This window comes from Lepidochelys kempii, chromosome 22 (genome assembly GCF_965140265.1).
Source record: "Lepidochelys kempii isolate rLepKem1 chromosome 22, rLepKem1.hap2, whole genome shotgun sequence".
NCBI lineage: Eukaryota > Metazoa > Chordata > Testudines > Cheloniidae > Lepidochelys > Lepidochelys kempii.
The window spans coordinates 11453177-11465556 of record NC_133277.1 but is presented as its reverse complement, the minus strand read 5'-3'; positions in this window follow the sequence as shown (position 1 = coordinate 11465556).

Sequence of the window (12380 nt, the reverse complement as noted above, 5' to 3'; positions counted from 1 at the left end):
TCTCAACCTACCCATGGTTGTTTGGCTGAAATCATACATGCAGTCAGGAGAAAGTGGGTCTGGAGGATGGATTTGAAGGAGGAGAGAATAGTTGGCTCGTGGAAGGCATTTAAAATGTTGGGATTAGGGTTAACTCTAAATTCACACACATTTCCCATTATCCACTTTGGAAAATGAGATAGAGAGAGATGACGTGATTTGCTCAAGGTCACACAAGAAATCTGGGGCAGAACTAGGAACTAAACATAGATCTCCTGTCTCCTACTCCAGTGTCTCCATTGCAAAACAATCCACCCTTCCTCTCTCAGCTTCAAGGCTATATTTGTTACATAGGAGGTCAGACTAGATGACCACAATGGTCCCTTCTGGCCTTGGAATCTGTGTGCACAGAGACAGGAATGTCCTTCTGTTACAGCCACTAGGTAATTAAGAACCAGATCCTGAGATGCGCTGAGCACCCACAAACCCCACTGAAGCCTTCAGCTCTGACGTTTTGGTTCAGACCATTACAGAGAGAGGGAGCAGAGGCAAAGTTCTCGTCCAGGTCCGAACATCTCCATGGTTCAGTGGTAACTGGGTTGAGTGCTTGGGTTCAGACCCCTCTTTACTTTAAGCTAGAGTTAGTCGAAACTTTTCCAGTGCCAACAAAAATTTTCATCACAAATTTGCTTTTGGATGTAAAATATGGGGGGGAATGTCAGCAGAACTTTCACTAATTTTATCTTCCAGCAGGCTTGTCTACCAACTAGAGAGGAGGTTAGGTCTTTTTTTTTTTTTTTTTCAAAATGTTGACCAAAAAGGTAAAAGGCTCATCTCTTAAAAACCCAGGAATGAATGAAGTTGTATCAACATGAAGAAATCCGCAGGAGGATTGAGTTTGGGTTAAGTTGGAATTTTGAGGGAGGCTAATAGTGGTTAGACAGAGCGACAAAGGACAGGCTTGTTAATGCGTTGCACTAGAACTCAGGAGACCTGGTTCAATGGCAAGCTCTGCCACAGATTCTCTGTATGGCCTTGGGCAAGTCACAGCCCCCTTTCTATGCTTCCGTTCTCCAGGTGCAATATGGGGATGATAACAATAGACCCCAACCTCATGCCTGTTGGGACACTCTCAGGCCTTGTCTTCCCTAGGGAAAAAAACATGTGTTCTTAAGTCATCTTAGCTAACACATGGTAAACAACATGAGGAAATTCCTAGTGAAGACAATAATGTCAACATGTGTTAGCATGTCAAATTAAACTCTAGGCCCCCTTTGAGTCTTTACCTTAACCTAGGGTGACCAGATGTCCCGATTTGATAGGGACAGTCCCGATTTTGGGGGCTTTATCTTATATAGGAACCTATTACCGCCCACCCCTGTCCAGATTTTTCACACTTGCTGTTTGGTCACCCTATCTCAACCTGCTAACATATGAAAGCTACAAACTGCCTTGTCTTCATGAGGATTTTACCTGACGTTAGTTACAGCACGTTAGGCTAACATGAGTTAAGACCACATCTTGTTTCTAGTGTATTCTCTCATGGAACGTCTACACTGCAAAAAAGGTGTGTTCTTAACTGAGGCAAGCTTATTCAGCTTACAATAGCAATGAGGGCATGGCAACTCAGCTTTTAACTCAAGTTGGCAGCTCAAGTTAAAGCTTAACTTGAGCTACTACCCTGAGTTAAAAAGTAGAGTTGCCATGTCTTCACTGATATTTTAAGCAGAGCTAGCTAACCCAAGTTAGCTAACTCAAGATGAGAGTACACTTTTATTTTACAGTGTAGACATATCAGAGATTAGAGCGATGGGGCTACATAAATACCTTGAAACATAAGCAATTTACTCATCCTAACTTTCAATGCATCTTTCACGTCTTTTGTGGTTCTTATTGCAAGGCAGGTTGGAACTATTTCATCAAGCTCAAGCAAAAGACAATTAATCAGGACCCAAAGCCACTGAGTCAGTACAAAGCCTGGTTTAAACAAACCAAAAACAAAACAAAATCAGTGCAGAGCTGTTGGCACATGTCAACTCCTCTTGATTAAACTTACTTTCACTTCCAGGTGCACACACAGGACAAGGTTTGTTAATTAAACCTGCCACTGGCCTTATTATGCATTCAATTAAAAAACTTGATGCCTTGATTTTATGCAGCCTGAGCGATGTGATGGTGACAGACTCACAGGCCTGTGTTGTTACAGTGCATAAGATCTGATGGAACTGGGGTGGGAAGGGAAGCTTTAAAATATGGTTAAGTGTGATATATGCTAATTGGATACCCTCTTTGTATTTTTTTAAGCTATAGCTGAGTTTAGCATACCTGAGGCATGTGGAATGTAAAGTGAAGGTCTAAAGGTGTGGGGAAGTGCATTTGTCATCTATGGAAACCATATAGATTTTTGCAATATTCAGTATCAACTCTGGCAAGGTTAAGGGATGGGAAGAATGGCATCTAGATGCCCGATGGGTGCTATATAAATAGATTAAGCAGACAGACAGAGGCATCAAGGATTCTCTAAAGACACCACATTCCCACAGTTTTAATTTGGTCGAAGAATAGTCTTGGTGTTAAGGCATCAAAGGGGGACTCCGCAGCTCTGGGTTCAGTTCCTGCCTCTGCTACAGACTCCTTCTTGTATGACTCTGGGCAAGTCACTTAATGTCTCTATTCCTCTGTTGCCCATTTATGAAGTGAAGACCATACTTCCCTGCTCCCAGTCTTTGTCTTGTGTATTTGGGTTGCAAGCTCTTTGGGGCTGGATTTGTCTCTTCCTATGCATTTGTGTAACACCTAGCACAATGGGGCTCCTATCTGAGCCGGGGTGCAATAAATAATTATTTTGGTAATATATGAAATGATGAACTGTTGTGACTGTTCTACAAGCACTGCGCCTTTAAATTTTTAAAAAGTCTGCCTGGCTGCATGCATTTTGTGAAATCTGTTACAGGGGAGACAGACAGACAGCTCTCATGTGGAGACTTCATTTCTGTTCTTTCTTGTTTTTGTCATTTCCCTTAATATACAAGGCATTTGGACTGAAAAAACCCTAAGATAGCTCTTTGTATGTGGAAAAAACAAATTAAGGACCATTTTAAAATCACATCCTATACTATTTATCAGCATATGAAACAAATAAAAAGCTATTCTTTAAAATTGTAAGCTCCTTGGTACGTGATCCGAACTCTGTCCAAATTGAGATAAACTATCAGTAAAATTGCTCTATTTCCACAAAGACTAAGGCACTTCTGGTCATGTCCAATGGCTGATTAATCAAGGACCCTCTGCAAATAAGGATCTAGGCCCATATGCAAGGAAGCTGTTTGTTTCCCCTGATGAACACTGGCATTGTTGCCAGCCGAGAGACCAGCTAACTGGTGTGCCCAGCTCTGTAACTGCTCTCCATCCATGGGAGAGAGCCTTGATCCTCAGCCTTGGAAGGGTTAAGGTTCTGTGTGCTAATCTGGGTCCACACACATTATAACCACAGCACTTTGCATTTGCATCTAGCCTCTTTCATACAAGGCTTGCAAAGTCCTTTACCAATGTGAATGAATTTAGCGCCTCTATGAAGTATCATTTCCCAGTTTTTCAGATAAGGAAACTGAGGCACAAACAGGGGACGGGACTTACCAAAGACCACAGAGTGAGTCAGTGGCAGAGAAGGGAATAGACGCCAGATGTCCTACATCTTAACCCAGGAGACCATCTTTGCACAGCTCCCACCTACTGTGCCAGGTACATGACTCCAGCCAGCACTGTTAGTTCTCCACTTTCAGGCACCGTAAATTTATCCGGACAAATTAAAAACAAACAAACAAGTCTTTATAAAACCATACCATATCAGTTCAGAACAAGCACATGGAAATGAACTGAGCAGACGGCAAGATTTTCTGGCCTAACATATACAGTCGACACCTTTCCACCACCCCTCTGGGAGGTGACTGTATGACCATCATTCCATCACGCTGTCACACTCCTCAGGGGGTGTCAGAAACATCTTGTTTCTTTTCATTGGGGCAGAAGGGCTCAGCACTCACAATGGACCCTTTATCAGACTGGCCTTATGTTTTCTGTGTCAGGCATAGGCTCCCAGGATTCAGAACACCATGGATACATGTAATTAATGCAGGCACAGGCAACTGGGGTGGGGAGATCACTGCTTGCTCCATTGCCACCTCTGAAGACAGTTTATTAGCTAGAATCTGTTTGCCTTCCTAGCATCCTCATGTTTCTGTTTATTCAGATAAGATGGCCGTTCTGCAGTAAAGCTGGCTTCCAAGAGTTTACCCTCATATTATTCTCTGACTCTGGAGAATATACACATAGACTTGGAAGGATTAGATTTTTATTGGGTAACGTCAATGTACATATTGATTTAATCGTACACACACATCAGCTGATGAAAAAATATTTCCACTGATAATATTCAAAATGTACAGAAGGCAAAGTCAGAGGGGTGCTGCTTGAGGACTTATTAGAGTTTGATTTCAGACGAAAATGTTGACATATGATATTGACCGTTTGTGTCCGAAGGGTTATTAAGCTTTAACTTTTTGAATCTCAGTGCCTACTGTCATTAAATAATTATTGTCTGACCCCCCCATCACTCTCTGACCTCCCCTATAGTTTCTTACCACAGTGAAAATTGAAAATCATAAATTTTTTAAAAATTGCTTAACAGCTAGATTTTTTTTTTTTTTTGCAATTGTGGACATTTAAATCGATACAAATTGAAAAAAATGCTTACAAACGAACATCGACATTATCCATCGAAATGATAAAAGAAATAAAAATCAAATTCTGCCAAGCCTCTGTATACGCTAAGACACCAATGTTGAATCAATGCAGGCAGACTTGTGTGGTGCCCAGTAGGCACAGATCAGATTGCAGGACTCTCGGTCATTTATATATGAGAAAGCAAGGAAGCTACCTTTATGGAACAAGCTCGATAAGATTTAATAGGGATGAAACCAATGGGCGCTTCTACAGAAATGTAGGAATCAGTGGGTCAGGATCTTTGACCTGTGCTATGCAAGAGGTCAGACCGGATGATCATAATGGTCCCCTCTGGCCTTAATCTATGAAAATGTAATCGGATTCCACATAAACTAGTGAAGAATCTGAGAGAGAATGGTATTCTTTCTATAGTTTTTTTTTTTTAAGAGCCTCTCTCTAGGAAACATGGAATTTTCCATGAAAGCCTATAAGGTTTTTCCATAAGAGTCTGATTATTTCTTAAGTACGGAGAGCATATGAGACGCATTCTGCAGGTATAGGATATCTGCTGCTAATAGCAATATTCCCATTACCAGAATCACCATTGCAACAGGCCTGTAGTTAGCTATGGTTATTTAACTTTCTAAATATGAAACAATGAACAAGGCCCACTATCCAGTTTTAAACTATCTTGATTCACCGGTAGAAAATTCTCCTTCCTGCCTCTCCTCATTTCCAGAAGAGGGAAAGCCAGGGGAAATAGATGGGGCTTACATACATGCATTTGGGCTCTCATACTGAAGGAAGCAAATTCCAGAGTTGAGGACATCTCATTGCAGGCACCAGGGGCCGGATTCCATGCTGACTCTTGCAAGATGCAACACAGAAGGTGAAGGTAACTTGAAGCCACCTTCGTGCCAACCAGAGTCTGGGATTCTCCAGGAGCTGACGTGCCCTCAACACAAGCTAGAATAGCCCCAATTGTACAGCTTTGCTGTGCGGCCAAGAATAACCAGAGCACAAAGTACTCAAGCCATTCCCCTCCCTAGCACCAATCCGCCTTCAGCCCAACCCAGGCACATTGCAGCCCTACCCTGCTCCTGCACTGAGGGAATTCCCAGCTCAGCTCTTTAACACTGCAAGAAGCTGCAGGTCTTTGACTTGCTGAGCTTACAAATTCTGCAGCCTTCAGCCTTGGTCTCTTCTGGGTAGCATTGTAGCAGCAATAGCATGGAGAGGGTGGGATTTACAGGGCCTTTGCAGTGCAAACATTCTACTCGATCAGGGGTTCTCAACCTTTTCCTTTCTGAGCGTCCTCCTCCACCCCACCCCACCGCCAACATGCTATAAAAACTCCATGGCCCACCTGCGCCACAGCACCTGTTTTCTGTTAATCCAGTAGATTAAAAGCCAGGACCGGTGTTAGGGGGTAGCAAGCAGGGTGATTGCCTGGGGCCCCGTGCCACAGGGGGGCCCCATGGAGCTAAATTGCTCAGGCTTTGGCTTTAGCCCCACACAGCAGGGCTTGACCTTTGGCTTTCTGCCTTGGGCCCCAGTGAGTCTAATGCTCTCTGGTTTATTTTGGAGGACCCCCTGAAACCTGCCTGCAACCCCCCCAGGCAGCCCCAGACCCCTGGTTGAGAACCTTTGCGCTAGATAACAACAGCTCCCCTCAGCAGCATCACAACCGAGCCATATTCGGCTCCCTTTGGTGAAGAAGCAGGGGGTTCTTTTCTTTTGGAACAGGAATATTCTAAGCATTTGCCAGGAGGATCTGTAATGATGAACTTTCGCATTCACGGGAAGTTAGGATGTTAAAAAAATATATATATATTAGGCCCTCTAGTCCATCCCCTGCCTTTTGATCAGGCTTATGTTATTACTGGGGTGATTTGCCTGCCAGGATCAAAAGGCTAAACATTCATGCTAGCTCAAAGGAAATTCAAAGTGGAAATTAAAAAAAAATAAAAATAAAAAAAAATAGAAGAAGACGAGGAAAAGTTTAAAGGCCTTTGCTAATCCCTTCAGTGGAGTTGCTCATGTCCTCTATTCATATTTATTTGCAAGGATGAAACAAAAAGAAAGAGAACATTACTGGTCTATCTACAAGTAATTGCTTTCTTCCCCTGACCTAGAAAATAATAATTGATTGCTTTTTCTAGCTCCTTTCACCCAAGGATCTCTAAGCACTTTAATTATTGCTCTCAGCCCCGTGTGAGGTAGTTACCTGAGGTGCAAAGTAAGTGACATGCCAAAGTCACACAGAAGGTTACTGGTACAGCCACAAATAAGCACGCAAGAATCCTGGCTTAAAGTTCCTTGCTCTAAAAACTGAAACCCCTGTCTATCAAATGAAGGGGCCTGATTCTTAGTCACTCCATTCCAGTGCTCGGGGTAGGAATGAGGGAATTTTGCACTTCTTGTAATCTGGAGCTGTTCAGCCCCTGGTATAAATTAGAGCAGCCTCAGGGCTTTTCTAACCTATGCTCTGCTTCTCAGGGTCCTGGAAAGCAGAATAGCCACTGTGCAGTGCACTCCAGCCATACCCCACTGTGCCACTGATCTCCCAGTTTAATCCCTATCTTGCCTTTCAATACGGGGGCTGTAAAGCCTTATGTCACTTTTACATGGGCTGGAGAGGTCCCTAGTCAGGTGGCCCTTCCCACCATCTTTACACAGCAACAGCTGTTTAAAGTGGCCTTAGTGTACCTGAGAATCAAACCTAAGAACTTCTGTGGGAAGAGTAATCCTGGAAGTTTCTAAATACAGTGTCCTGAATTACTCACGAGTCTTTGCATTTTCCCCAAGATCCATCATTGTCATTTCATTCCCCTTAACAAAATTTTTAAAAAATATAGATCCTCAGTGTCCTTAATTGATACTGAATTACTCTTTCTAACAGCAGAGAGGCAATCACTTAATTAGCAAGGAAAAATTACCAGCATCAGAACAAATTCACAGTTACTGAATTTAACAGTATTTAAAGCTGCTTTCTCTTTCTCTCCCTCTCCACCAGATGGCAAAGCTGCTCTATAATTGACATCCTGAAACATGCAAGCTGTGTTCACCACTTGCAGTCTTTAAATCAAGATACACTTTAACCCAAACAGAAATTATCATCTCAATGCAGAAATTATTGGGTGAGGTTCTTTGGCCTGTGTTATGCAGGAGGTCAGACTAGATTATCATAATGGTTCCTTGTGGCCTTAAAAGTCTATCAGTCTATGAAAGTGATGGTACAATAAATTGTTCTGGCAGCAGATAGTTCGGAGATGGGGTCCATATAAGTACCTAGATACATTAGCTAGGACAGGACAGACATTCAGTAATAGCTCCAGCAAACACCTTAAGTATGTGTCACATTTCTCCAGGAAAGCCAGGTTCATTTTGTGCTGATGTTTTAGTATTTTGATGTTGGTCCACGGTTGTCTGGTTTCTTGTTCTTTTACACACTGCAAGAATTTGGGGGTGGGGGTATCTGAATTTATACAAATGCCAAGAAGAGGGATCCTAATCAAATGCTTGAGACACTCTTGACATTATTTTAAAGACACATCCTAAATAATCTCTCGACATTAGATTGTAAATTCTGTGGGGCAGGGAACTTGTCATTTGGTTCTGTGTTTGTACAGCACCTAGCACGGTGGCATCCTGGTCCAGGATTCCTAGGCATTCCAGTAATACAAATAATAAATAACAATAATGAACAGAAATTCAGTGTAGCCCACTGTCACACAGTGTTAGCTGCAGCACCCTGGTCACTTAGATAATTGTGTAACAGAGAAGACTCCAGGCTTAATTGGAGGCAATTAACCTATTATGATGGAGATTGTTGACACTTGGGGCAATGATTGGGCTAAGAAGGTAATTAGTTCAATAAGGAAAGATATATAATTGGCGGGAACAGGAAGTGAGTGGGGGTAGGGGAGAGTAGAGAGAAGCTGTGTGGAAGTCTCCTCTGTCTGTACACTTGTGGTATGTTCTGCTAGGTGTTGAAACTGAAGGTTAAATACACACATGGTGAAAGGGAACCAGCCTGGGTGTTTTTGTGACTGAGAGACCACAAAAAACAGGCGAGGCAGCACAACTTACGGAGTCGCTGAAGAAGCGCCCTGTGACACCCACTCACAGCAGACCAGGGGACTGAAAAGCTCAAGTCGTAGATGTGTTTTCTAAAAAGTAAATGATTAAAAATAAAATATTGGAGGTGAAGAAATACCAAGGAAGGCTTCAATGTGCTGAGAAAAAAAAATCCATTTTCAACTGATTGCTTGACCAAACCCATTGATTTCAGTATTGCAATATCAGATTTAAAATTGTGGCTTTAATCTCATTAGTGAACTGTTACTCAGAGGAGCGATTGCCCTGATTCCTCACCACTAGGATTCCATTTTAGGCTATGTGGTTTAGGGAGATGAATTTAACAGGTATTGACTAGTTGGGATTTTACCAAATGACCCGTTAGAGTACAATATTCTAACCAGAGAGGCACTGTAAACATGATCCTGGGGTCTCCTCCATAACGGCTTGGCAAGAAAGTTAATGGCTGTTTTTCCCTTATTGATTGACAGACATCTCTAGTGACCCATCAGCTTCTGAGACAGGTCTGCTGGAAAAGCTTCTTTTGGACCACAATAGATTTGCTTCCCACTAATTAGCAGACAGGGAAGCCCTAACTCTTCCGATTTTTCCCCTGACAGAACTCATCTATTGCCAGCAGAGAGGCTGCTCTCTCTCCCCTTTCTGTCAGGTCACATTGCCTCCTGGAATTTAACTAGAGCTCCTCCAAAGGCTGGCATCCCTTTCTGATGGCAGTAAGTAAAACAATATGATCATATCAGGCAAGACCTTGACAAACAGTAGGAGGACGTATATACATTGGAGCATTACTCTGTTAGAAGAGGGTTAGACTGTAACCTTGTCTTAATCAAGCAGGGTGGAGAAAGGCTCTCCAACTCCCTGCTCAGCAAAGTAAAACCTACATGGATCTGAGTCCAATCTGGAACAGTCTTTCTTCTCTGGATATTCCTCCTCTGCAAGCAAAGGGGCAGGGAAGGAATGGGGCTTTGTCTCTGCCTCTTGAACACAATAGTCAATAATAATACCGAGATCTTACATGATGCTTTTTGCCCATAGATCTCAAAGCACTTTACAAAGGAATTCAGTATAATCTACACTTTACAGATAGGGAAACTGAGGCACAGGGTGGTGAAGTGACTTGCCCAAGGTCACCCAGCAAGCCAGGAGCAGATATGAGAATAGAATCTAGGTCTCCTGAATCCCAGTCCAGTGCTCTACCCAATAGGGATCACTGCCTCAGCTGTCCCCTATTAAGGATGCAATATCATCCTTCCCTTGGGGATCAGGGGCAAAACAGAGGTGCCTGTGAGGCATGATGACTTCCAGTGCCACTCCTGGTGTCAGACAACATACAGAATACATATAAAATGTGCTAGGCACGGTACAAAATAAAATGTGGTCTCTGTCCTGGCAAGTTTAAAATCTGAAAAATCTTATCAACAAAATGTAAATCAAAACATTTTAAACAACAACAATTAACTTTTCTCAAAACAAATACTTGTGTGGAAAATTTGTTTCTTTTGAAATTTTCTAGTTTTCACAGTAAACTTTTTTTTTTAATTAAAATCAGGTTTTCATTTAAAAGAAGAACATTTCTACCAAAAAAATTGCAAAAAAGGAATTAGTATTTCTTTCAAAAATTTTCAACAAAGTATTTGACTTTTTCCAGCCAGCCGTTTACAAGCTAGGTAAATCAAGAAAAAGAGGTTAATACACACCAACAGTTATTACTTCCTTTATAATAACTAATGCTTGAAATATTTATTTCTCCCTGAGAAGTAATTCTCTCCGTATTTTTTTAGTATGCACAAGTATTAATCATAAAAAGCCTATGTGAAAAATGAATTGCCTTCATGAATGGCTTGGAACTGCATTTAAATGTGCTGAATGCTAAATTACTCATGGAGACAAGGTGGGTGAGCTCATATCTTTTATTGGAACAACTCTGATTGGAGAAAGAGACAAGACCTGAAGAAGAGCTCTGTGGAGCTCGAAAGCTTGCCTCTTTCACCAACAGATGTTGGTCCAATACAAGATATTAGCTCACCCACCTTGCGTGTCTCATATCCTAGGACCAACACAGCTGCGACACCACTGCAAATTACTCATAGTTGCATTGGAATCACTGTAATAGAAATGGCCGTGTATGCGCTTTCTTAAAGAGCAAAATTAGCTGCTGATGAAGTTCACCGAGATCCAAGCTCCAGTTACAGGTGCCCAGCAATCGGATGCAAAGCTGCTCTGATGCTGGCTACCAGGGGATTACCAAAGCATAGGAGCATGAAATAGAGCTGACAAAACTGCTCCCATGCCATTTCTCTCCCCGTAACCAGACGAGGGGCATGGCTGGAGGCAGGGGGTGCGGCCAGGGCTTTGCTGTGCCCTGGTGTTACCCAATTATCACAATGCCCCGTTGAGGTCAGTGGCTGCTGGCACAAGTTAGTGTAGCCTGCAGGCTGAGCAACCCCAGGATCGGGGGGAGTGTAAAAGTGGCTTAAAAACACCTTTGCAACCTCCTTCCTGAGAGCACAGAGTTCTCCTTTGCCAGAGCTAAGGATCAAGGCTAATCAAGTGGTTTTCTGTCAGAAGCCTTCTGCTCAAAGCAATCTGCTTTCCCCCTCACATTGAATAAGCCTGTGCTGACAAAGAATAACTTGAGGCAGCAACAGGAAAAGAATGAGCATCATTAATCCCAACCTACCATAAAGAAAATACTTAGACTTCTGCTTCCCTATCCTATTGACACGGGGCTTCTCCAAAGAGCAGACTGGTTTTGGCTGTAGTCTCAGCATTCATTTGGCACAGGCGGTCCTGTGAGAGACCCAAGTAATGGCCTAGTCAATTACTGCAGCAAGTGAAAAATCAGTCTGCATGCGCCTTTAATCATGAAACAAGGTCTGGAGAGGGAGTCATTTGCCAATGTGTTTCTCTCTAGTCTTTTGATCTTTCCCAGCAAGCAGAGACTAGAGAAAGAATCACTGAACAGCCTAAACCTTAGGCCACACACAGTCGCACAGGGCACAATGGTTTGATTCTATGCAATCAATTTAGTGCCAGGGGAAAAGTGCCAACGTGACAGCTCTGGAGACGGAAGCTCATGTTAATACAGTAAACAGGTGCAATGCAGGCAGTGCAAGCTTCAGCTCCCTCTCTTTATTTGCCCCAGACCTGACTTGGATGAGACAACCTCATTAGAGGCAAGAGGGGAGTTTAGTTATATACAGCTTGTCACCTCTACAGGCCAGGTCCTCAGGAAGTGTAAATAAATAAATCCATAGACTTCAAACGGAGATGAGGATCTGTCTCAAAAGGTTTCTACTTGAAATCCAACCCATTTACTGCACGGCCAAATGTTACAAGGCTGATGGCTAGTTGGTGGTCTCTGCAGTTTTCTGTGTTCTGAGCTCCATGTTATGAAATGCATCCCCTCATTGTTGGCTGTCTCAGCAAAGAGGCCCAGGATGGAATGGGTTATGAAGACAGAATTGCTTTCTCACCCTTAGAAGTCACCAGAGTGGAGGTAAATTGTTGGGAGGATGACTTGCATTGCCACTTTCCCCACTCTATCTACTCCATGGATAAGTGGAGGGCCTGAGTGT